This window comes from Dermacentor silvarum, chromosome 4, assembly GCF_013339745.2.
Source record: "Dermacentor silvarum isolate Dsil-2018 chromosome 4, BIME_Dsil_1.4, whole genome shotgun sequence".
Lineage (NCBI taxonomy): Eukaryota > Metazoa > Arthropoda > Arachnida > Ixodida > Ixodidae > Dermacentor > Dermacentor silvarum.
In genome coordinates, this window is record NC_051157.2 from 20,390,750 (window position 1) to 20,418,182 (window position 27,433).

The following is a 27,433-nucleotide window of genomic DNA, read 5'->3' on the forward strand; positions in this document are numbered from 1 at the left end:
GCAAATAACTCAGAAATTTCTAATTGTCAAGGACTGCCCTTACGAGCTGCTGGGTGGCCTCCCATTTTGCCGAGCAGCTCGGTTACTGGTTGATTTTTCTACGGAGAAACTACAAGTTGGTAGGGAAGTGTTCGATCTTCAAGTCGAGTCGAAAGGTGCCACACACGGTGATGTTCCCGCGCGGTGCCAAGAGCAGATCTGCCTCGAGCCGCGCACCGAGACGGTTGTGCCTGTACAAATTCCTATAGACGGCGTCCACATTGTCGAGCCAAACGTGACTTTGAGAAACGGGTTGCGGGTCGCACGGACCGTAACCAATGTGTTGAGTGGGGTCGGCATTGTCCGCGTGGCCAACCCTACTATGTCGCCAGTGATTCTGCATCGCGGCACCAAGCTTGGCTGGGCTACGTCCATTTATGACGCGCAACTAGGCGTCACCGCGCCGCACTGCACAGATGGTAGCAGCAACTTCAAAGTTGACACTGGAGCCCATTTGCAACCTTCAGAAAGAGAGGAGCTGCTGTCACTTGTAAATAAGTTCCGCCATTTGTTTACGGGAGAACACAACCCAATCCAAAAAACTGACATCACGGAGCATGTCATAGAAACAGGCGATTCGGCTCCGATTCATCAGCATCCGTACCGACATTCCGCTTTCGAAAGAGAAGTGATTAGTCAGCAGGTTGATGAAATGCTTCGGGACGGAGTGATCAGAGAGTCGAACAGCCCTTGGTCGTCACCCGTGGTTCTCGTAAAGAAGCCGAACGGCGGCTGGCGCTTCTGTGTTGATTTCAGAAGAGTCAATGCCGTCACGAAGAGAGACGTACACCCTTTGCCGAGGATCGACGACATTCTTGATGTGCTCCAGGGATCCCGCTACTTCACGACATTGGACTTGACATCAGGCTACTGGCAAATTGGAATTCGAGAGGAGGATAAGGCTAAAACAGCATTTTCATGTGGGCGAGGACTCTATGAATTCAATGTTGTCCCTTTCAGGGTTGTGTAATGCTCCGGCCACGTTTCAGAGGATGATAAACAAAGTTCTAAGTGGGCTACTCTGGAAGGTATGCTTGGCGTATCTTGACGACATAATTATTTTCTCAAAGACGATGGCAGCCCACCTGGCCGATCTCGAGAAGGTATTTGTTGCCCTAGAAAAAGCTAATTTGAGGTTAAAACCTGAGAAGTGCACCTTTGCCCGCGAGGAAATTAGGTACCTGGGACACGTACTTACTGGCGACACTATAACCCCTGATCCACAGAAAATAGCCGCCATCGAGAAATTTCCGACACCGAAAAGCAAAAAGCAGGTACAGAGCTTCCTCGGTATCTGCAACTATTACCGGCGCTTCATAAAGGACTTTGCACGGATTTCCCGGCCCTTAACAACGTTGACTAAGAAAAATGAGACTTTTGAATGGGATGTGACATGCGAGGAGGCTATGCGAATGCTCAAAGCAAAATTAACCACGGCACCGGTGCTTCGTCAGTTCGAACCGGGCAAAGAAATAGAAATTCACACAGACGCCTGCGATTACGGCATTGGCGCGGTCCTCGTTCAGAAGGAGGGCTCCCAGGAACGCGTCGTTGCCTACGCCAGTCGCCACCTAAACAAAGCTGAAAGCAACTACAGCACGACAGAGAAGGAGTGTCTCGCCGTAGTTTACGCCTGCAGACAGTTTCGCCCTTACATCTTCGGGTGCCACTTCACCGTAGTGACCGACCAGGCTAGTCTAGCTTGGCTGATGAGAGTCAAGAATCCGAATGGACGGCTCATTAGATGGTCGTTACTGCTGCAGGAGTATGACATGGCAATGAGGCACCGCCCAGGATTGAAGAACGGGAACGCGGACACACTTTCCCGACTGCCCCACGATCCCCGCCGACTAGTGAAGAAAACTTACTACCGCTACTCGCACTGGATTATGTGGACGTCGGTGCAAAGCAGAAAGAGGACACTTGGATCAGGCAGATAATACAGCATTTGGAGAATCCTGAGACGCCCGTCACAAGAACGCTGAAAAGAGCAGCACGTTGTTTCCGGCTCATTGATGGAGTGCTGTACCGAAGAGCCAAGGGCTTCGACGAAGACCGCTCGGCGCTTGTTCTCCCGAAAAGCTTGAGGACTGAGGTTCTAAGACATTGTCATGACTGACATTACGGCAGGTCACCTCGGAGTCCGGCGAACTTGGGAGAAGGTGCGGAGCCGTTACTTCTGGCCGAAAATGTTTTCGCAGGTAACAAAGTATGTAGCGACCTGCCCAGACTGCCAGACGAGAAAACCCCCACCCGGCAAACCCGTCGGTTTTCTCCAACCTATACCTCCAGTGGGGCGGCCATTTGAGCAAATCGGGATGGATTTTCTGGGACCATTTGTTAAGAGCAAACGTGGCAATCGCTATGTACTTGTGATGACAGACTACCACACAAAGTGGGTAGAAGCAGTCGCATGCCCCGCTGCAACGGCCACTGAGGCCGCCCAAGCTTTCGTGGAGCAAGTAGTTCTGCGACACGGAGCACCGGCGAAGATAATCACTGACCGAGGCAAACACTTTGTTAACAATTTAATTGAAGAAATATTTCAAGCAATGGGGAGCAACCACATCACAACTACCGCCTACCATCCGCAGACGAATGGTCTGTGCGAGCGGTTCAACCGTACGCTTGCAGACATGCTCAGCATGTATGTTTCTACAAACCACCGGGATTGGGACGAATTCCTCCCTTATGTCGTCTTCGGTTACAATTCCTCACAACAGGAGACAACCGGCTTTACTCCGTTTTTCTTGTTGCACGGGCACGAGCCGACTTTGCCCATTGACGCTAGCCTCAACCTACAACGTGGCGACGACGGTGCCTTCGACGCATACGCAGTATCGCGCAGGCTTCGCAAGGCCCGGGAGCTCGTAGCCAAGCGCGAAAGGGGCCAGCAAGCAAAGAACAAGAAAGCGTACGACGCCCGACGGCGGGGTGCAGTGTTTCACCCGGGGCAATTCGTCTACGTGTGGACGCCCTCACGAGCGAGGGGCAAAACAACAAAGCTCCTCCACCGCTACCACGGACCGTTTCGCCTCCTTCGGCAAGTTAGCCGAAAACAACTGGGAAGTCGTGAACCGCAGCGGAAACAGGCGGGACATTGTGAACGTAGCGCGGTTGAAGCTGTGTCGTCCCCGTACATGTCTCGACGACGACGCGGATGACGAGAGTGACGGTGAGCGCGAGTGTTCTGCACGTGTTGACGCCACAGTGCCGCAGGGTGGTGCAGCAGTTCCGCCCGCGAGTGACCACGGCCAAAGTGAACGTTCAGCTAGTGACACTGAGGTGTACTTTGATCCGCGTACATCCTACAGGTACCTGTCCTCCAACACCGAACCAAAAGGATTCTGGGTGGATGACAGTGACACTGAGATTTATTATACAGCGAGTGGTGATGATTGAGTGAATTCAAGACTGTACTTATAACTATGTGTGGCTTTGTGTGTTAGTGGTATATCTTTGATGCTTATTGATGTTTCGAGTCCAGTTCTTACTTCGCCCAGTTCGTCCTTTGTATAAGTGCTAGTAGTGTATTGACATGTACAAAATATTCTTTTGTTGATTTGTTGGACTGTTTTTCACTTTCTAATGATGTTCTCTTTTCTTGTAACGGTGCGAGAGTGATATGGCGTTTCGGAAGTGCTCTATAGACATCTCTAGTTTTTTTATTGTGAATGTATGCGCGCTTATATTTTATAGCTTGTAGCTTAATTATTAAGAGTGGGGACACTCTTATTTTCCTAGGGGGGAGGTGTCGCGTAGCTAGCTGTTCGTCTTTACGTTTCTTCGTCGCCTATGTTGTGCAGGAGTGTTCTTTTCTTTCTTATCGTTTTGTTTCTCTCAAAGTGTCTTTTCGCCTCGAGTGTGTAGGACAGCTGGGGGAATCTCAGGCTGGGCACCACCCGTTTCGCCTTAGGGTCCGGCTGGGTGACGGCGTTGTCGGCCGTCTTTGTACTTGGCGGCATATGCCCCGTCTTCCGATTCCCCAGGCTGTTCGGTAAATGCTTCCTGACTCTTTTGTGCACTTTCTCTTTCTAGACACCGACAGTTGTTCTTCGCTCTAGCTCTTCAAAAGCCCCACGGCTGTCTCTGTAGTTTTCTGTGCATTGTTACTTTGCTTTGAGTCATAATTCTTTAGGCCGATTGCTGTCACCAAGTTTAAACCCGGCAAAGCCCGCCCACGATTGGCTGTTCGTGTTTGAATCTGTGTGGCCTGATTGGTTCCGGTCAGCGAGGATTCTGATTGGTGTTTTGTTTGCTCTCTGGCGGGTTGTTGGGACGCTTCCGAGGGCCCCGGCGGGGGGGTTCGCGCCGGAGACACCAAGGGAGTAGGTCGCAGCGAGAGCTGCTCAGATGTCATAGTTGTGTAATGTGCAAGTACCTAAAAGTGTAATTCAAGTAACTAAAGTTCAAATAAACCAAATCAGGAAAATGTCTATGGATCTCCGGTGTGATCGCCTCATCTCTCCGGTGCGGAACAAGTAGCGACAACATTTCTACGCTACAATATATATATATAAAGAAGTCAAAGCGCGTGCTATCATCGTCCAATCGGAGATATAGGAGAGAGCGAAGCGGCGTTGATCAAAGGATGGCGGTACTTTTTTTATATAGGGACTTATACCGGGTGCGCTGACGCTCGTCTGGTTGAAAGGCAGCGCGGCGTGACTCTGAAGGCAGCGTCCGGAATGGTCTGGAAGCATTACTAGGGCAACATGCAGAAAGCCGTTATCCCTGTGACTATTGAAGAAACATTTTACCTGTAGAGCTAATGCGATTTGTATCTGTTGAATTCAGTGCTTTATACCCTAGATCGTCGAAGGTTCTGTTAATTCGTGTGAAGTTAGCCAGTTTCTAGCAATAAAACATTTTAGAATGCTTGCCTTTGTTCGGTATGCTGAAACAGCTGTTTGTGCGCGGGATTTTTGTAACATCACATTATAATTGCGCGCTAGACAAGTTTCTTTTTTTTTTCCTTTCTTTTTTTCGTCAACTGGAAGCTCGTGTCTAATTCCTTTGCGGCAACAGACGACATCTAGGCACCAAAGAACACAATGGCCGTCACCTGCGGCGTATGGCGAAGCCCTTAGACTGGGCGCTAGGCCAAAAGAAGTGACAGCATCTGAAATGCCCTTGACGTACGGCCGATTTAATCGACCAGAGGTCGATTAACTCTAAAGGCCGAAAGCTGAATGCCGCTGAGAAGGCGAAGACCGATGGTGTGGGAAAGCGGGAACGAGATATCGATGGACTTTCCGCGGAAGCTACCGTGGAGGGCAGGCCACACCTGTCGGGAGAAGCAATTCCAGGACCCGTGCGACTGTGAGATTAATTTAGTCCACACCGAGTTTTTTAGGGCTAACCTAAATCGAAGTATGCGAGCGCTCTTGCATTTCGCCCCCACCGAAATGCGGCGTAAACGAACCCGCGACCTCGAGCTCAGCAGCACAACGCCCATAGCCACTGGGCCACTTCAGCGGGTAGGCCTGTAGTCCCTATGTACGAGGACAAGAACACAGTACATGAATATTCGGATAACCTGTGGTACAGCATAAATGGAATCGCTACATTAAACCGGCTCCGTACGCCCATAAGTTTGCACCCGGTCTACAGCAAGGCCACCTGGTAAGGGTAACTTGCTTGGAACACTGGTTGCCAGGTGAACTTGTGGCCGCTAATTGTAGTTCTCGCTATGCACCTGTTTTGCACTACTTTCTTTTATCGACAGTACCGCCCAGGCGTGACCAGTAGACAGGACGGAGAGCGAACGCTTAATTTTCCTTATCTCCTCGCGTGGCTAATCGCTCACTTCAGCGGCTGTATTTGCTGCACATAGCTGAAGCCACGTTAAAAAATAAGTGCATTAAAATGGGAGTGAGAGAGTGGCGCTTTTATTCAAATATATACATACTCTCGTTTCCCGCATCAGCTAATTTACGTGGATTTGAGACCGCAAGTTCCATCATTTTATCAAAACTGCGCGTTTTCATAATGCTGCCTCGGATTCCATCTTAACAAGATTCAAACAGTTATTCGAGAAAACGAATACAGCTTCTTTACTCCTTCCATCTTTTATCTTTAATTCTGCCATTCAAGTCAGGCCACTGGAGAAGAAGTATATGGCGCCGAAAATCTTCAACGGACGCAAACAATTGAATGAATTTTTCCGGAAGCGATAAATCCGGCGCCAAAGTCACGTTTCATAGAGCACGCACAACAAAGGGGCGTGTTTGGGGGAGAGAGAGAACAAAAAAGAAAGGAGTTGAAAGGAATTTCGCTTTTCGCGCCAGGTGATTCGTCAAGGTAAGAAAAATGAAAATTGCTTATACGCCATATAGCTCGAAGCCTTCTGACTTTGTATTCGCCTGTGGCTGGTTCTTCAAGCGGGCTTTGTTGTCGTCTCACCTCTCCTCCCTCCCCCCCCCCCCCCGCACCTTTATTCCCAAGAGAAGGAGGGTAAAGGGCGAGGAGGGGTACCATGCAAGCCGCGAAAGAAACACTCGAGACGTCTTCGAGCGCGCTTTCACAATCGGAGCGCGCCGTTTCTCGGCACAACAAAAGCGCGCCAACGTTCGCCGCCGACCGAGACGCGCGCGCATGAAAAACGTGCGGCCGAAAGCGAACGCCGGGTTGGACCGCGATTGCGGGGCCGCAGCCGCGGCTACAAAGCCAGAGGAGAGAATCCGCAGCGCCGCAGAGAAGAGATACGAGGAGAAGAAAGCTGCCAGCGGGGCCATCGGAGCCGGCCGCTCCTGCAGCACTGCCTGGAAGGTCATATATCTATCTGCCCATACACCGGGCGCTCGCCGCGCGCGTGCTCTGATGAAATGAAGGCGAAAAGAGGGCCGAGCGATCGTATGTCAGCAGTGTCTCACTGGAACCACGCAAAATTTTGGGAGCTAGAGCTCCAGCCATCGAATCGGGAGATGTGGCGGCACCCCGCGTATTATGTGAAGAGGATGCCTGGGAAGATGCGAAGAAACGTGGTCATGTTTTGGGCGGCTGGTGCTCCAGCAGCGTCGCTTCGAGACCCTTGCAAAGACCACGTCGTTCACATAGCGTGTAACAACCGTCTCTGCTTGCGCGCAAAAAAACGTGAATGTAGACCATCTATAAGATGTATCTCAAACGCTGTGAACTTTCTCTGATGGCGAGATTACGTGCACTTAGCTACGAACGCAAAGCAAGTAAGCAGTCATGTTGTCCGCAGGCCAGCTCGTGAAATGTATGTTGGAGTTTCTGCAGTGATTGAAAACTATAAACGATAAAGTATTCCCTGCCCGCGCTTGCGACATGCGAAAGGCGTTGCGAAAACAGAAAATCTGAGGACTGAGCGAAGTATAAAGACTTCGTTTTGGAAACTTTGTGCACAAGCGCGGAATTCGCCGCGGAAACTTAAGCCGCGGCAAATGGCAGACCGCGAGGCCGCTTGCTATTATACTCAGAATCAATGCTTTTAAATGTGTAAGAACCACATTTATTTCTCGGTGCTTTCGTTGCAGTGACAAAACGCAGCCGTACAGTACGCGGAACGAGGCGTCTTTTGCTCGCCGGCCGCACCACCGCAAAAAAAAATGAGACCCCACTCTGAGACCAATCACTGACGTCCCTGACACTGACAGGCTTATTAATTATCCCCTGACTACAAAACCCTCGATGCAAAATGTGACACATAGAATACGAAAGAGCCGAAAGAGCCTGCCTTAACTTTTGGATTTCGAATCGTATCAGTTCTGTTTTGTTCAACATACTGACCACTTCCCTTACTCAGGAATGGTAAACTGAATTACTTTCTTTCTTTCTTTCTTTCTTTCTTTCTTTCTTTCTTTCTTTCTTTCTTTCTTCGTTCCTTTCTTTCTTTCTTTCTTTCTTCGTTCCTTTCTTTCTTTCTTTCTTCGTTCCTTTCTTTCTTTCTTTCTTTCTTTCTTTCTTCGTTCCTTTCTTTCTTTCTTTCTTTCTTTTTTTCTACGTAGGTGACATGCCCTAAATAACTGATAAAATGGTCATCGTGGAGCTTTGCTCGGTATATGAGTGGAAGAAAAACATTAAATAACACTATAGCAAATCAGAATATGTCAGTTCGAGCCATGTAGCATTTCTCATTATAACATTATAATATTACAGTCTCTACACACGAGCAAAGTGTGTTGCCCTGGTTTAGTTGTAACTGGTTATTTAACTAGCCTAATCAACCCATCCTACAGATTCACAGCATCCCACTGAAAAATCAATGCAGGAATAAAATAGGATACTGATCGGATAAATAATACGCTGCTACATGCAACACAACGTGTAATTGGAACCTTCAAAAAAAAAAGGAGAAGAAGGAGAAGACAGGAAGAAGAAGAATGGCGCTAAATGTTTTAAAAGACAGAAAGCCTACTAAGCAGAAGCATTTCTCATAATAGCGAGACCATTAAAAATACTTTTTTTTACTAATAAACAAGTGAGGAAGCGGTGAAACGTACGATTTGCCGCAACTCCGAACATTCTGTGCGTAATTGCGCAAGGTATTACAGAGTTCTTATTAACACTGCAACACTTCTCACATCACTATGCCCACTGTAAACTTAAACATGCAATAAGCAAAGGGGATGTAACCTGGGAGTTTGCCGTCACGCAAATTAGTACGAAGCAGGCAACCGCTTTCACTTCTACGAGGAAAACTCAGAAAGCAAGCTGTCCTTCGGGGCACACGGACAGGACGTCTTGCGTTGTAAAGAAGCTAGCCTACGTAAGTCGTATTATCCGATCGAGTGCTGTGCAGCACTCAACTGACGGAATATATCTGAAGTAACTTGTAAACTTCTTATTACAAAAAAAAATATAATGGCCTCGCATCCATCCTTCGGAGAGGATTGGCGACGCTAATGCATTAGCAATCTTTCTTATGATGTATGTGCAATTGGTGACATGTTTCATATGATGCAATGATGATTATTGTATCTTCAGAAGGACTAACTGTTGGGCTAGTTGGTCTGACATGTTTACTGGAACACTAAGCGCTTGTCCTCGTCTATTCCATGCGCCTGTGTGTGATTATTGCATCTGCGTACCATATCCTCGTTCCATCCGTGAGTCACGAAATCGTGTGGGCACAACAGCAGGCACACGAAGTGTTAATCTCGCTGCCAACCACAATGCGATATAATACCGCGACAAATGATACCTTGTTATAACCACAGCACCCCAGTTGAAACTCCTTTTCCTGTCGCACTGAAATTACATCCCATAGCCTTATTTCAACTCTGGGAACAAGAAAAAGCGGTAGGAACGAAATTTTAGGGGGAAAACATTTTGTAAAAATGTATGCTTTAGAGTCACGACAGAAATAGCGCAAGTGCACATGTTCGCGTCTCTTTGTACGCGTTCTCGCTGAGTGCGCATCGTCGAAGTAGCTTTGAAGCACGGCTACCCCAAAGTGTTCATCAGAAGTAGAAGCTACAAATCTGTTTTGAGTACCGCCGACTGTCACTGCTCAGTTATACAGCTACGTCGTTAAGGCGAACGCAAGCGATGACTGAAGCGACATCAGCCATGCGGGCAGGATGGCTTCGCCTATAGCCTTACAATAAACATTAAAGTATATTACGTTGGCACTGACTGTGCGCTCTGGCTGATAATCTTGGAGCATTCGGCAGGTGTTTGCACACGCTTGCACTGAGGTGCTACATTTTTTTATTTATTTATTTATTTATTTATTTATTTATTTATTTATTTATTTATTTATTTATTTATTTATTTATTTATTTATTTATTTATTTATTTATTTATTTATTTATTTATTTATTTATTTATTTCGCTTACCATCAGAATAAAAGGGGCGTCCTATTTTGGTTAGCCAGATCACGTGTAAGGGCCGCGAAGCGTTATTTACACTAGCATTGTCTGTAAAACTTTGTAAGCTTAATTGTACCGTCCGATTATTTTCTCAGAATGCCAGTGTTGCTTTGAAGACCTTAGCGCTGAGTTTGCGGATGCTGAAATTATCTTCACTAAGTAGTTAAACGAAGAATACTCCATTACCACAGTAATCCGGTTCACAAATAACTCTCGAGATGCAAATAATCGGAGCCATGTGGTTCTTATTAAATTTATTAAAACAAAATTCTCGAAATAGCGGTAACACAAGTAAGTAAATGGCACGTTAAAACGCATTTATTCCATGTTTATAAGTGTTTCAATTAGCGACCATTGAGAGTGTGCAAGAGTGGTTCAGCCGGAGCAGCAGTGAAACAAATATTGCACTAGAACGCGCATCAAGGTATGAGAATGGAAAATGAGCAGTGGTGAATTGTAACGTAGTAAACTATAGTGATAAAGTAAACACATAAAATGCAATATAATAGCAGTGTTGGGGTGAACGAGTTTTGGTTTTCGTTGCAATGAATTTCATGACCGAGTCCTGTGCCACAACTTCTTCAGACACGACAGAGAAAACTATAACTGAATCTACACAGCCTCTGCTAAGATGAAAAAGCAATATTTATACAGGTGTCATTGAATGCACATGCACAAAAGCAAAAATGCATAATAATTACAGGTGCATCATTGGGATCACTACTTTAAGTTAGATGTCGCAACGTCTTTCGCGACGCTGCGACTACCGCATTTTACACCCCGACTTTTTTTAATGCTGTAGCATCATTCTATATGCGAAGAAGTATCTGAAGCTGTGTTATGAAAAAAAAAAAAAAAAACGTGCGAGAAGTTTTTTCTCAACGTCATGACATGTTGGAAAACAGTTGATTGGGCCGAGGCCTCCAGTTGCGCTAAAGTTTTTTTTTTTTTTTTTTTTTTTTTTTGAGGGACTTCATCTGGTTTAAGCGGAGCAAGGCCTCAGAGGCTTCGAAGAACTGAACAGCAGCAGCTGATCTTACTATTGGCAGTGTAGGATTTCAACTCTGTAAGTGATCTGACTGCCGTAGAAGTTACCGCTTCTTGACATTCACTGCATACTGTCACTTTCTTTTTTTTTTTCCACGTAGCTTACGACATAGTCTGCCAAGTATAATAGGGACTCCTGCTCTGCAGTATTAAGAATGAGTACGTCATCGGCAAATGTCACTGATCCCATAAGGTCATTATAGCTAGTTTCTGCAATTGTCCTAATTAGGCCGGTCAAAGAAAATCTGTTATCTTTTTTTGCAGCTGCCATCCTTGCTAGGCCTCAGGAATTGTGTCATTTTTTGCCGCGCCGATCACAGAGCGAAATTCGAGTGGCCTGCGCACCGGGTTTTTGGAACGCATGGTTGGAAAAGGGTTTCCCATTGCAAGGCTAGGCTTGCCCAAATCGACTGAACAAAATGGAAAGGAACCCTTTTTTATTATTCAAACAATAATCTTGCAGCACAAGGGCAACAGCAGTGACGAGAATTATTCCCGTCTGCACGGGTTTCCAAGCCGTTTTTTTTTTTGTTTTTTTTTTGTTTTTTAGCTGCCAATTTTCAATTCCTCGAACAAGGCTACTATACTACCCAAGAATGTAACAGCATTTTCATATTTCTCTTTGTCGAATTGACTTATGGCAAGTTTCGTGGTCCTAGAGGTCATTACTCGGAACCGTATAAGCAGTTTCAATAAACCAAGCCGTTTTTAGGGCTTCTTTAGGTAGGTCGCCACGCGGAACAAGATAGCGCAAGGCAGCCACCGTATCATTATTAAAAAGCTAATAAATATACGAAGAGACTCAAGGGTTAAATATAGTATGATCCCAATGAGAACCCTGTATTATAATAAAAAGAGATTAAGGGAATTTTCGAAGCTGAGTAACGAAAGAAAAAAAAAACAGTGAGGGGGAAGACAGGAAGGTTAATCAGAAAGTAGTCCACTTTACTACTTTGCATAGAATGATAGGAAAAGGAGGATCTAAAGAAAAACTCGGTGCTCGAATGACCCATTGAGCAAAATGCAGCTCCACTGACGTGAAACCTGGGGAGGTGCGAAGCATGCAGTGATGCACCGCTAACAGGCTCCTACTGCCTTAAGCAATGACTCATAGCCCTGTACACGTGGCCTCCCCATTACGACGACAGAAGAGAAGTGAAATTCTACGCTGGAATGATGAGCGGCAACGCAGCCAGCTGTGGAAGACGACGACGAACGCGGGAGCAGTGGCACGAGCGCGTGCCGAGCACGAGCCGCCTGCTTACCGTGACTACGACGATGACGATTACGACAGGAGACGCCGACAGCCCGGGCGCATAAAGTGCTTCGCACCTAGAAGCGAAAATGCAAGGCTGATTTTCATTTTTTCGTAGTGGCCAGGGTCTAAACAAGCTGGCTTTAAGTGAAGAGCGATGTTCAAGTTAAGCTTGGAGTGACCCTCTACAACTGTCTTAACATGATCCAGCATGACCCCACAACATGGCAGCCCATGCTTCTCGACAACGTAGGTTGGAAGAAAAATTTACTGACCTCGCGTGAAATGATTACGGAGGCTTTTAAGAAGGTGTTCAACGTCTTCCATAAAGTGGAGTTTTCGGGTCGAATCGCAAGAGTGAGCACATGAGACCGAATACCTGCTGTATTTACCTACGAAAATTTCAAACTCTTTCCGAAGCCTTTGGTTTCCACTCCCATGTCGCTAACTACTGCATCTACCTTCATCATGATTTCGCATTTTTGAATAATTGAAACGATGACACTTTTAACCGCTGCACTGTCGAATAAATGTACAGTAAAGAGGTACGTTATGGTTTGCTTCCATCTAATGCTTACACCACCTAACATAAAAACGACACCATGAGTAGCAAAGATGTCATTCGTGACTGTCCCATCCGCTAACAGAACTGTCGGCCTGCCAAGTATCGCTCCGGTTTTCTGGTCTTAATTGAGACCTGGCGTCAGCTGAATTTCGTCCACCATAAGGAAAGCGTACCGTTTTCGTGGTCCTCCGTGAGGTGCACCTTACAAAATGCAACGTTAAGAGAAGCCACAAGTTGCTCTAATAAAGCAGTTAATAGTGCGGTCACGTAATAGTAATTAAGCGGTAGCCTACAAAATTAACAGAATAGGTCACACCAAAGCAGGGGAAGTGCAGTCATGCATGCAATTAGGAGAAGAGGGATGTAATTAGAAAATGGGCACGCACAGGATGGAATCGGCTGTCTCAGGACAGAGGTGAGTAGAGATTGCTGGGAGAGGTCTTCGTCCCTTAGTGAACATAACATATACGATAATTTCCAGCTTCGCTTTTTATTAGTGAAAAGCAGAGCTCGAGGTCATCTAAATATACCAGAACAAGTTACAAAACTGGGCCAGAATTTGCAAGGACAATTCTGGCTGAGATGTTTTGGAATAACCGGCCGTCTTCGTTAATACGTTCGCCACTACCATAGCTGTTTTTATGAACAGCTTGCGAACTTGTACGAAAATTCGGCCGAAACATTGAGGATGAAAGTATGTATTTACAACCTTCCCTGCTGAAAAAAAAATATAAGGAGGGGGGGGGGGGGGAGAGAGAGAGAGAGAAAATGATAAGGAAAGAAAACGAACACAGCAAGTTTGTGCGTCATACCGTATATAGTCTCGTGTAAGGGCCGCACCCGTGTAAGGGCCACACCTCCACTTTGGCAGCCCAAAACTTGGAGAAAAAAAATTTCCAACAGAGAAGCAATCGCGCTCGGTACACCGATGCCGCGCGCGAGCTAATGAGAAAAGTAATGCTCTCGCATTAAACACAGAAGAAAAGTTTAATTGCTATAAAGGGCATGCGAGCGAACACATAACACACGTACACTATCGCTAACTTCAACAAACGGGTCCATTCAAAACAATGCACAATAAGCACAAGTACGTCGCTCATAAATAACAAAATATATGGTGTGAAGCCACGCTAAATCACATTCAGAAAAGATAATATTTTTTTTTTTCTAAATGAACCATCATCTTTTTTTGTTTAGCCCGTCCCCTACTAACTACGAGAATATTTGCTTATCAGTTCTGTCCAGTTTGCCCTACGGGCGCGTCGCTGTACTTCCACCATGCTCCGCGATAAAACGTTGTTTTTTGAATTTGCATGCACGCTCCACTGGTGGCAAGAATTAGACGCGGGATTTGTCTCGTCACCGGTTTATACACTACAGGCCGTTAACTTAAACAGAGTGCTTCAATATTAGCGCGCGCCGGGCAAAACCATACCGACCAGTATAACGAACGACAAAAGATGCATACGTGTACTCTACACGGGAGAACAACTGGATAATAACCCTCGCGTGTGGTAAAAGTCCATATATCTTTCGCTTACATTTTCACTCCCCCTGGAGATTACTGCTGAGGCAAGAAGCTCGTCGCGCTGAAGTAAATGTCGCGCACCGGAACGGGACGCCGTCCGTGGGCCGCGCCGAATGAAAAATAATTAAACCAGCGGGAGGCGTATGATGAGTGCCACACTCGCCAAAGAGAACGGTTCGCTTGCGAACAAAGGAAAATAAACCCGCTGATAGCGTTAACGCAATTTTTCTTTGCGAAGCCATCTCCGAAATTACGCCCGAAAGAAATGCCAGCACGGCGAATATACTATATACGCGAATTCTCATTTTGAAGCTGCAATGGATGGGGATTGCAGATTTTCTTTCTGTCCGTTTATACGGTCACAATCACTCACTTAATTCCATCTTCCCTTTAATACGTGCCGCTTTCTTTTTCTTCTTCTTCTTCTTCTTCTTCTTCTTCTTCTTCTTCTTCTTGTAATGGCATTGTGACCTTTCGGAAGAAAGATGAAAAATGAGGTGGACTGAAATGAATGAAAACAGTCGCGCGCAACGAGTCCCCGTGCGTCTTGTCGTATATATATACTACATACACCGCTCAGGACAATATCAGCTCGCTCCTCTGTTACGGGGTTTGAGAATACAATGTCCGTCGCGTTTAGTCTATATTATAGTCGGCGACAATGGCGATATGTGCCTGACTGTAACTAGCTTTCGGTTAGGAGATTAATTTTCAGGAGAGCACTCGTTCATGTTTTGCACTTCTGACACGTTACAATTGCGACCCTTCTTCTCCTTGTTAAACTAAGCACATGTTATTGCAATTCTTCCTTTCTTTCTTTCTTCCTTTCTTTCTTTCTTTCTTTCTTTCTTTCTTTCTTTCTTTCTTTCTTTCTTTCTTTCTTTCTTTTCAAGCGTTTATTTGACTCTTTCGCCCGTTTTCGTGGTTGGCGTGGTCGGACTTGCGATATAAAGGCGTACTCTCGTGCTACCGAGTTGCGAGGAGGAGGAGGAGAGGGGGAGGTGGAGAGGGGGAGGAAGGTTAAGGAGAAGTAGAGAGGGGTCAAGGGGGCCGGAGGGCTGACACGCGTGAGCTATCGTTCGTTCGTTCGGTCCATACGCTTACATTGACAATCATCGATGGTTTCTGAACAATTTTCTTTCTTTTCTTTTTTTCAATCTTTATTTGCACGGAAGCGAGCACGCAGAAAACGTGGTTAGATTAACGCCTTGTGCTGTATAACGTATTGGGAAAATCACGTACGAAAGAGCCTCCGCGGTGTGCCATATTGTACTGTCTCGACGTAGCACACATATATCTACGCAACATGAACAAATATGTTAAACGCCAACCTGTTTCCTCAAAGAAATACTAAAAAATTATGCTCTGACTGTGATCAGCGTTGCCCTTAATGTTGCGCACCAAAAGTGCTAATATCAGAATAATTCATTGTCGGGAAACGTTCTGATTTAATGCCCTCAGATAGTAGAGCAACGCGGCGACAGGTCACGCGCAGCTCAGGCAATACAGACACAAGGCTTCTACTAACACGTCGTCGTCCTCTTCCTCGAAACAGTGCCTACTGCTCATTCGTTTCCACTACACAATGGATGAATTATGAGATCTGCTCCGGGGAAGCCAGTGATACGATATCAATAATTTAATTATACAGTAAATTAATTGATCAATTGAAGGCATTCTGTCCTTCTACTGCCGCAGTGATTCTCGTATATACCAAATTGTTAGGAACACTTTCTGAAGTGCCCCGAATCTAGCGGCTCCAAGACACTATCGCAATCGCAACTATAGTTCATTCTTGGTCTGGGCCACGTCTGGGCACAGGATCACGCCTCTGCTCACTGTCATTCATTACAGAATCAATCCAAAAACAGGTATACTAAGTGGGGACGAAGATCTCCATGACCTTAAACATGCCTGACGTGAGATGCATGCGGGGAACACGACAGTGACGCCATGCAGACGCTGGCGCGCGCCAAATAAGCTGATCATTTCGGCACGCTTGCTTCATACATCATCGTGTCGATTGTACCCATAATAAATCCCGCTGCGACTCGTAGCACTGCGTAACACCCAGGCGCATTAGCTCCGTTACGCAGTAAGCCTCGTGCGTGGTCGTACATAAGCCGTGGCCCCATGGTATTAAGCCTAACGCTAATGAGAGCCACTGTTTCTCATTGTTCTGTCGTTTTACGAGACGCCTCCGCTGTTAGAGCTTGTTGTCTCTCTTCGCTGTGGGACCCGCCTCATCGCTAACTAATTATCGGTGTCTCGTGTTCCCTTTGGAGCAGATTTGTGGTGAGCACGTGTTTTTCACTTGTCCTCGCGCAATTGTAGTTTTTTTTTTTTTTTTTTTTTTTGCTATATAGCGGAGGAAGAAATTGGTTCTCGCTGTCGCCCTGTTTCACATTGGGCTGAAGGCGTTCGAGTAAGTACTGGGCCCCTGTTCACAAAACGCTCTTACGCTATAGGACTGTTCGTGGGAGAAAATTTCGGCCAATCTTGATGTCGGGTACGTTATTAGCAACAGTATGCAGCTGGCAAACGAGAAAGAGATGAAAAAAAATGTGAATTGGGCCCCTTTTCGATTATTGACTTTCTCAATAAATTGATGCATGTATAATGTCTAATATTGTAACGGTTGAGGGTGGTGGTATGTAACGTGAAGGCTGGACAGAGGTGATTAACTAGTTGATCTTCTGCCTGGATATCAAATAGTTAAACGTAAACGAAATAATTAAACATCACTCATCTTGTTATGTTTTCTTTTGTACGTGTTCATTACTGTGTAACTGTGATTACACTGCAATTATCTTTGTTTTAAAACCCTTGCTGTGAAGCCACTGCCAAGCAAAAGGGGGCTGCGGCTTTGTCAAGCTGTTTCTGAGCCTCCGCTATCTGTATCTTTACAAGGAAGAAATAAAGAATTTAAATTTGAAAGTTCGAAAGCTAGAGTTTTCCATGTGACACGCACGTGATTCGAACAAAGGTCATCTATGATTAAATTAAATCAGTACCGAACATATCGAAACTGCACAGTGGGTTATGAGGGACGCTGTGCACATGTAGAAGAGGGCTCCGGATTAATTTTGACCACCTGCATTCGTTAACGCGCGCGCAAAGCGCACAAACGAGCGTTTTTGCATACCGTCTCTATTGAATATCGGCCACCGCGGCTGGGATCGAACCCGTGACCTCGCGCTCAGCAGCGCAACGCCATAACAATTGAGCCACGCATACCGCGCGGCAGGCTTTCTGTGATATATGGTTGATTGTACAACCGTTGTAGAAATGTAGCTCAGAGTCGCCTTAAGGTCAGCTCAGTTCGCTCATCACGCGCTGAAGCGGTGGAGAGAACTGCGCTGACTTTTACCCGCCGCGGTGGCTTAGTCAGCTAAGGCGTTGCGCTGCTGAGCACGAGATCGCGGGATCGAATCCCGGCCGCGGCGGCCGCATTTCGATGGAGGCGACATGCAAAAACGCCCGTGTGCTTGCGTTGTAGTGCACGTTAAAGAACCCCAGGTGGTCAAAATTAATCCGGAGCCCTCCACTACGACGTGCGTCATAATCAGAACTGGTTTTGGCACGTAAAACCCAAAAAAGAAGAAGAAGCTCGCTTATCACACGCTGAAGCGCTGGAAAGAACTGCACTGACTTCACGCTTTAGATAAACCCTCGCATACCGAGACACAAACGACGCGCGGTCCACTTGGTTGTAAAACAACGAATAAGCCAAGGGCGTGTATATACCTCCTTCTCAATTTTGCTTGGCAACTGAGCGATATGTGCGTTTCGATTTGTGATGCCAGTATAACGGGAATTGTGTGCGCGCGCGCTAACGTTCCCGTTGGGCGACTGTGTGCAACTTGTTAAAACGGAGTATAGTATTACGAGCTGGGATACAACCAATACAACTCTCGGTTGTCTATAGCATGACAAGGACTATAACCAGTCTTTCATTCGCGTCTGTAACTGCAGTGCATTATATAGCGGAAATATCGCGGTGTAAAGTATGCTTCAGTATAAGGGAATAATTTTTAGCCAATTGCGTTCGCCAGATATGGCGAAGTGACCGGAAACGTCAACGTAAAACGGAGAGGAGCGGGTGGAAAATTAAACGGAACATTATTGGACGATAAACCCACACACGCGGACGAGGATGACAGAGAAGAGAAAAATAGATGCTTTGGGACGCTGCCTTTCGTGCACTTTAAGCGAAGTTGGGCACAATTCGTAGTGCAGAGTGACGTAACGTTTCAGGAGTGTTCGCTGATTATTACGGTACGTTCATTCGCGCGGAATCGAATCCCAGCCACGGCGGTCGCATTTCGATGGGGCGCGAAATGGGGCCGTATTCTGAAACGTTCCACTTCGGCGATATTTCTCTTTTCGCTTTCAGGCGCGCGTTGATTGGCTGGTTGAGCAAAATTGAATTACGTCGGGCTCAACCAGCCAATCAGCTCATCCAAGAACGCGCGTGTACCGCGCATTGGGTGCACGTCAAAGAACCTTAGCTGGTCAAAATTAATTCGGAGTTCCACACTACAGCGTGCCTCATAATCATATCGTGGTTTTGAGACGTAAAACCCCAGATTAAAAATTTTGGCTGTGGCTTAACTCAGTTATACCTGGGTGTGCGTATAGCGAGAGATACGGTGAATCTTATTGGTTCGGTTACGGCTTAATTGAATGGTTACGTGAATCTTAGTGGTTGGTTACGGCTTGGTTCTCTCTACGGTTACATCTTTATCGTTTAGCTTCGTACGTCTGAGTGTTTAGGTTTGGTTGTTACCTCTCGTTAAGTTATGGTTACATAAAGACGAGATATTTTTAAAGTGTAACGCATTTATTTTGAAAGTCTTCATCTTGTTTCTCAATTGCCACAAAGACGGCCCGATGGTCGGTGAGGCGGGAGGATAAGGGGTTGTCGTCCAGTGACTTGAACGCGCTCGGGTGCTATCCTCATCTGAATCCACTCGCCTGGCCGCTTCGTACTTACGAAGCTTCTCGAGGCGTGCGGCTGTTCTTCCTCCGTCTCCTCGGCTCACTGCCTACTCTTGGTTTCGTTCCGACGACGAAGCCTGGTTTCTTTCAGTCTCTCCGACTCACTTTCCATATCTGCCGACGAATCCCACCGAGCCGCCCCTTCTATATATGCGATGCAACGCCGGCTCCTCTGTTGCTGCAACGCGGTTTCACCGGCTCCTCCTCTGACGTCATGCCAGATGGCGCGGCGAGCGGCGCTGCAAGCTGCGGCGGTTGTTGTTGCTACGCGGTTTCACCGGCTCCCTCTCTGATGTCATGCCAGATGGCGCGGCGAGCGACGCTGCCAGCTGCGGTGGTTGCTAGGCAACGGCTCAGCTCGCGGTGCGGCCACCGGCCACAGCGAAGCGGCCAGAATACGGCCAATGTAACTCTCGCTACAAAACAGGCTGCGGAGATATTCAGCTTTTTCTCAAATTTCATACTCCGTAATATTTTGTCGCCCGGTGGACTTACAGGAAGTCATCCTTGAGACATCGTAACGCTGCTGGAGCCGAAGTTTTCACGCACAACGCTAGATGTTATTGCACATAGCCACCACAGTCGCTCTGGCAACTTTAGTCAGTTTTTGACACACACGTACACACACACACACACCACACACACACATATATATACATATATATATATATATATATATGACCATCTCAAAACGGCAACGGTAAAATAGCCTTCTTCGCAGGCGCAAGTTGGAATCAGCTAGCGCAAGACAGGGGCAATTGGGGATCGCAGGGAGAGGCCTTCGTTCTGCAGTGGAAATAAATATAGGCTGATGATGATGATGAATTGCTCCACCGGCAACTAAAGCTTTTAAGCTCAATGTGACCAATGCAAATATTTAAAGAGCGAAAACGTGATATTCAAGGTCCTGTTTTACAATATCGGGATGTTGAGAGCCGTTAGGCCGTTAGAGCCACATGATGGAGGCCGACTGCGATTAAAAATTTATCGTGGCGTCGCTCGGAGCTAATGCAATGGTAAACTCGGCGGTAATGCAGTTCCATTCAACGTAAAAGCTCGGAAAATGCGGAGCAGTGATTCGCCGGTGTTTCCCTTGTGTTTAGCTATTCTTTTCACGATGTTGGGACGCTGGCGAGCAAGTTCAGCTTCTCGGGCGCGCACCGCTTGATCAGCCCTGCGTCGGCGCTGTCTTTCACGGACGAGCGCCCGCTGTCGCTCCACGCGTGCTAGCTGCTCGGCGTCCATGGCGGGAAAGGGCGACCCGGAATGCGGGAACGGCTTTTCTAGGCGCGCTCCTCCTCTCCTGCCAGATGTCGCGAGCTGACTGGACGCTGGAGCGGCGGCGCGGCGAGCGGAATCCTTCCACTTGTGGGGTGGTGGCGCCCTCTCTTGCGCTGCGCCGGTGTCAGCCAGGCGTGTTAGAAGCGATTTTAACATTTCTGTTAATTCATTCGATTAATTCATGAGTATTCCTGTATTTTATATTATTCTGAATCCGGTTAGTTAATTTTACCCTGCTTTGCGCTGGTATTGGCATGTTTTGGCCCTGCTTTGCGTTTGTGTTTTCTGAGCGTGACTACGTGACACATGACACATAAGACGCCGGTAGCCCGGGCCCCTAAAGTGTTCCGCACTTTAAAAAGTTATGCTACATTCGACTGGATCCTACCGCGCTCCAAATCGGTTTGCAACGATGCGGATGCCTCTCGACATTGGAGCCAGGGAAAGAATGTCCGAGCCAAACGTTGAGCTGCTGCCAGAGTAAAAGGGAGAAGCCACGTGATCTGTCGGATCTCGGTCACGCTCCTGAGCGATCTGAGTCGAAGTACGGCGCCGTGATTGAACCACGTGAGTGCATTCCGCAAGAGTACAATTTTGGCCAACCAAATGTCAACCGCGCTGTGGGAGCGCTCGAAGGCGACTATGTGTAACTAGGGGCTTCTAGCTGATTGTTTCCTGGTCTTTGCCGTCCACACTGACAGTTGCTGCTTCGCGAACGTATTAACTGAGCACGTTTACATTGCAGCTGTGAAGTCGCACAGGAGCTATAAGATAGACTGCCATGTGTTCCAACCACAGCATCGTTCGTGCGTGAAACGAATGAAGATATGCAGTTTCGTCCGTTCAGCGTTCACGCATGTTAGTCGTGTCAATCCATATTGCAACTCAGAAGTGGCTTTTGTTGGTCTTGTAAAGCTTTTTTCACTGCAGCTAATTGTGTATGCGGAGAATAAAGCTTTACGAACATTAAAATAAAAGTGGGCCGTGGGCAATGGAACAAGGACTGTTGGTAACGGACTGGTCGTTTTCAGATGAAATAAATGCAGATTCGCCCAATAATAAATTCAATATTAAACGTGGCGCACTTTCACATAACTGCGCAGCAGGCACCTGTCTTTGACGACTTGTTCTGCGACCCTCCACAGACGCAGCGTTCACATTCTCCCGCCAAGCAACATAGTGTGCCGGATCTGTGCATCCAAGCCACACTCTCTGTTCAGGCAAAGGTGCCATATATCGGCAAAACACTGCGATAAATCCTGCATGGTTGGTCACTGAGATTTTGATGCTAAACCACAGTGAACGAAATGGTCGAACGCACTTATCTCTCTCACTTCCATCCTTGCGATGCTGCACTCCTCTCCATTTGTTATCGCTTTGATAACAGATTGCATGCGTGCGTGTCAGCGCGCGTGCTATGCGTTTAACGTTGTGTTGCGAGAGCGAGATCCTGCGACGTGAGCGACAAGGCACGAGCACGCGTCCTGATCTCTTCCACAGCAGTCTATAAGAAAGAGAGGTCCGGATGGGCTTTATCGCTCTCTTTAACCAAATATAGCAGGAAAAAGAGACAATAGGGCGTCAATTATAAGTGCAGTAAGGAGGCACCTAGATGCTCCCTTCTTCTGGGTCATACGAAGTTCGGATAACGCGAATACTCCCCGGGGGTCCTGTGGACGTCGTGGCAATGCGATTATCCTGCATGTGGCTTCATTTTATACAGTCGCGACGTAGAGACGCACACGTGTACAGGAGGGCCGAACCATCTGGTTCTTAACGGTGCTTTGCTGCGGGGATTCTTGCGCTTACGCTGTGCGCCCACTATCTTAATGCGTAAGCAGATGAAGTTTTAGTATATCGTGTACTGCAGTTCTATAGCCGGTTCTTCTCGAGAGGACCGACGCACAAATTGAGTTTTAGCTCGCCTTTCGACAGACGGCGAAGAAAAGCCTTCGCGTTGTTCTGCCGGCGGAGCGTTCGGGAAAAGAGAATTCCAGAAGCCCCACGCAACGGAGCGCACGCGCTCACCACCGTTCGCCTCGCGCTTGCGGCAGACAGAGACATCGTTGATGGAAATCGAATTCAATTAATTGTCTTTCTCGGTGTTTCGTTCAGCAAGCTGGTCTGTTTCCGGTTTCTTTGTGAGGACGGATAAACATTGAAGACACGGAGTCTCCAAAATTTTGTGCACGCAAGCTTGCACTTGTGTGTACTTCACCGTGAACCTTCACGGTGAAGTACACGAAGAAGAAGAAGCAGCTGAAAATTTTGTCGCAGTTTCACCCGAAAGGCGAAGCACCAATTGCGATAGCAAATTAGTAGAGAGCTATACGGAGTAAGGATAGTAGTTTTATCAGCTGTATAACCTTGGACATTCAGCAGCACCAGCAACGCGCAGAACTGTTGCCGACGCCGTCGGCGTTTTGCCCGCGTTCGCACCGAACGTGCGCGGCGTATTTATGTAAATACGTATTTGGTGCCGCAGCTAAACGTCGCCTCCCCTCCCTCCCTCCTGTACCCCCACAGCCTTTCGCGCGACGGAAAAAGTTGCGTTTGCTCTCTATATATGGAAAGGAGGAAAGAGACGCTTAATTCTGCAGCCCTTCAGGGAGCACGGCGCAGAACGCGCGTTTGCTCTCCGACGTGCGTTCGCTCCCCGTGAAAGCGCGCTTCCCTCGCGCCCTTTCACTCGCACATACAGCGTCCGGAGCGCGGCGACGATTTCATCGCCGTTGACGTCATACGGAACGTCACGGTGACGGTGACGGCGACGCCGACGGCAGAAATCTGCTTTGGAGTGTCCATATAATTGATATCGCAATAAAAGAAGGAGGAGAACGAAGTGAATGATGATGATGTTGATGGTGGTGGTGGTGGTGGTGGCGGCGCATATATTAGAAGGTAGGACTTCAATAGCTACCAGATGGTTTTGTAGCACTATGAGGTAAAGTATATGTATTCCTTATCGCTGCGTGGGTTAAAAGGAAAGAAGCGAAGAACTGCAGCATATAGAACAGACAAGTCGGCACCAGAGTCAACACCACAAGCCCTGTCGCTCTGGAAATGTTGTATTTTAAGGAATCGCGATCACTGGGCATTCTGCGCTATGAACGCAGTTATAAATTTAATAAGGATTATGTCAGAAGTTTGTTCCCAGCATAGTGCAGGATGTAGAGAGTATGAAATCTATTTCATTTCTTGTTTCGCCGTTAGGGCTTTTACAGGTCCACTTCATGTTACTGCGCTTCTTGAAGAAGGCATTCATTACTCGGAGTTTATTTCTTTCCGCAAATTCTACCATCTCTCATCTACCATTCCTAGAATAGATGCCGTATTTGCCAATTGCTTGTTCCCAAGCCAAGATCTGCGTTTTCCCCACTTTTGCATTGAAGTCGCCCATGACTACAGTATACTGAGTTCGCGCCTTTCTCATTGCTAATTCAGCATCTTCATAAAACTCTTCTATTTCTCAGTCATCATGACTGGAGCTTGGAGCGTAGGCTTGTCCTACCTTTAAACAATAACTCATATTTAGCTTTATTACGACGACTCCTACCATCTCGTTAATGCTGTAAAATTCATTAATGTTACCTGGAAGACCTCTGTAGCAGAGTACGTGGCCGTTAGTCAGCACTGTATAAGCCTCCGCAGTTCTTCTAACCTCACTAAGGCCAATAATATCCCAGGCAAAGCCTGATAATTTCCTGCGAAGCTAGCCTCACTCGACAGGGTTCATGTGTTAAACGTTGCCAGGCATAGGCGCCGACTACGGTGGGAGGGAAGGGGGGGGGGGGGGGGGGCAGCTTGTCGAGAGGCAGGAAGAGGGCGATATTGATCAGAGAGCAAACAGGGATAGCCGATATTCTCCATGGCCCGAAGAGAAAGACATGCCGCTGGGCAGGCCATGTAATGCGTAAGGCAGATAACCGGTTGGCAATATTAGGGTTACAGAATGGGTGGATGGCATAGATGACGATTTCGTGGAGCTGCTGAGGGAGATATATAGAGACAAGCGAATACAAATTGAATGGGAAGGCCGGAAACGTATTGAAGCGGAGAAAATTCACCAAGGACTGAAGCAAGGATGTCCTCTGTCTCCATTGTTGTTCACGCTTTATGTTAATTAAGGGCATAGAAAGGCGACGTGAATACAGTGAATTATGGTTTAATTTATTATACATGCTCAATGGGCAAGGGATGCAACAGCAGGTCCCAGGACTGATGTATGCGGACGACATAGTGCTTCTAGCGGACAATGCAAACGATTTACAGACACTTGCAAATATGTATGGCAACACAGCGACAAATTTAGGCCCTACGTTTAGCCCAGAGAAATCGGGTATTATGATCTTTAACGAAGAGACGAATAATTGCGTGGTGTGTACTGGTGTCAATTCAACAGCAAGTCACACACATAGTCAGGCAATACAAATGCCTCGGCGTATACATAGACGAAGGAAAGACTTGCTCAAGCACCCACCAAGATAATCTGAAAATAAAGGGAAGCGGAATGCAGCAATAATGAAATATATAGAGCCCTTTGGGGCTACAATTAATATGAGGTGGTGCAAGGAATCTTGAAAAGAGTAATGGTGCCAGCGCTGCATGACGTTCGCAAATGCCATTCTGTGCTTAACCTCGGATATGTGGTCGGGGCTGGAAGTTAACCAAAGATCAGTAGGCCGGTTGGCTTTGGGAGCCCACGGTAAAACCACAAATAAGGCAGTGCGGGGTGACATGGGTTGGGCCTCCTTTGAAGTCGGAGAAGCACAGAGTAAAATTACTTTTGAAGAAATATTCAGGAACATGGATGAAAATAAATGGGCGGCTAAAGTGCGCAAGTATCTGTACCTGAAAAGCGTGGACACAGAATGGAGGAAGAGGTCAAGAAAGTTAGCAACCAAGTACAGCATAATTGGAACTGTAAATGGACAACCAGCACTCATCAGAAAGAAAGTGAGAGAAATGGAGACAGTGAATTGGATGCAAAGAATGGAAACAAAAAGGACCATAGCATACCGGAGCAAATATTCGGAACTAGATGAGGCATGTGTATGCTACATAAAAAATCCGGAGACCACTCAGCCAGCTGCCTTAACTCAGCACATCCTAACGGAATGCGAAGGGATTCAGTGAGGCCCGTAGGCAACGCAAACCTTCCAGAAGCGCTTGGATTTAAAGTGGACGGAAGCATCAACCGGTCAGCAGTCGAGATAAACAAGAAACGTTAAAAAAAAAAAGGGGGGGGGGGGAAGAGATTGATACGACTGGATCTGTTACATACATAGGTACAGCGGTACAAGGTAGTTTTGAGGAAGAGAAGAAAGATTAAAGATACGTATACAAAAATGCTACAATGAAAATCATGTATATATCATACCTGAGTAACTCAAGCAGGCTAGGTGACTATTTTCACCGTCCCGTTTCAAAGGGGATGCCAATAAATCATCATCATCACTGTTTTTTTTTGTTTTTTTTTTTAAGTTAGATGAAGATTACGTAACCGGTGTGCCGTTTTTCTGCCATGGCTTTCTGATGACGGCGGGGTCCGCACAATGAGCAAGTAATGCTTTCGCTTAAAAAAAAAAAAAAAAAAAAAAATGTTCAACGGCGCCATCGATGCCGTCGAAAATTATCTCGAAGGCACGGGACTCCGATGTTCCCCCGACAAGTCAGAGCTCCTCTTATACCGCCCCACGCTCCGTGGACGCCCACCACTACGATCTACGCATAAACGCCGCTACGAGGAAATCCAACTCCACATGAGGGATGGTGGAACCATACCCGTGGTCTCCACTATCCGGGTTCTCGGCGTGACCATCGAAGCCAACGGCGCAAATTCAACGGCTATATCCAAGATCCTCCGACAGACGGCCAATACATCGCGGCTGCTGAAACGGGTGACCAACCGGCGACAGGGCATGAAGGAAGAAAGTGTCATTCGCCTTGTTCAGTCGTTCGTCATCTGTCACATCACATACGTCGCCGCCTTCCATAATTGGTACAAAGCTGAAAAGACTAAATTGGACATCATTATACGCGGCGCCTACAAGCTAGCCTTAGGACTGCCAAACAACACCAGCACTGAATTTTTACTCCAATTAGGACTCCATAACACCCTAGACGAATTAATCGAAGCACAGCGTCGGTCTCATCTGGAGCGTCTCACCCTCACAGAAACGGGCCGGCACATTCTAACTAAACTCGGCATCACCTACCACCGTCAACATGGAGAGAAATACCCAATTCCACGCGACGTACAGACTTGGCTACATGCCGACCCTATTCCCAAAACATGCATCCGGACTACAATAAAGAACGTCGAAAGGCAAGGGCTGCCTCCCTCATTAAAGCCTATGGCGACACCACGGGCGTCACCTTCGTCGACGCAGCTGAATATCAAGACGGGCACCGCTTCGCCGCGGCTACCACAGTAAGCGGCTCGCTCAAACATGCCGCCAGCATCGTAACCCAAAACGCCGAGACGGCCGAGGAAGTGGCCATCGCCCTGGCCACCCTTGATCCGGACTGCCATACCATCGTGAGCGATTCCCGCACGGCAATCAGCAACTACATCAAAGGTCGTATTTTAAAACAAGCGCTACGCATCCTAAACCAAGCCCCTCACTCACTTGAGAAGCAAATCACTCTCGTCTGGTTCCCAGCGCACGCTGGCGACGTACATCCGCACCTCACCAACCTCAACGAGGTTGCTCACTCCGTAGCACGAGGCCTTGTCAACCGTGCCGGAGACAGCGCAGGTGCACCCGCGGAACGCGATCGCCTCACCAGCTACAACGACCTCACGAAATCATTCTATCTTAACAGAAGAACCTTCCCCATCCCTCATCACAAGCTAAACAGAGCACAGGCAACC

At 47.2% G+C, this 27,433-nt stretch overlaps 1 protein-coding gene across 1 annotated transcript in view; it reads left to right on the plus strand.

The window, feature by feature from the left end:
• The window catches only part of LOC119449591 (GSK3-beta interaction protein), an 81,493-nt gene that overhangs the window by 48,509 nt on the left and 5,551 nt on the right, over nt 1–27,433 (plus strand). The gene's annotated exons all lie outside the window — the stretch shown is intronic.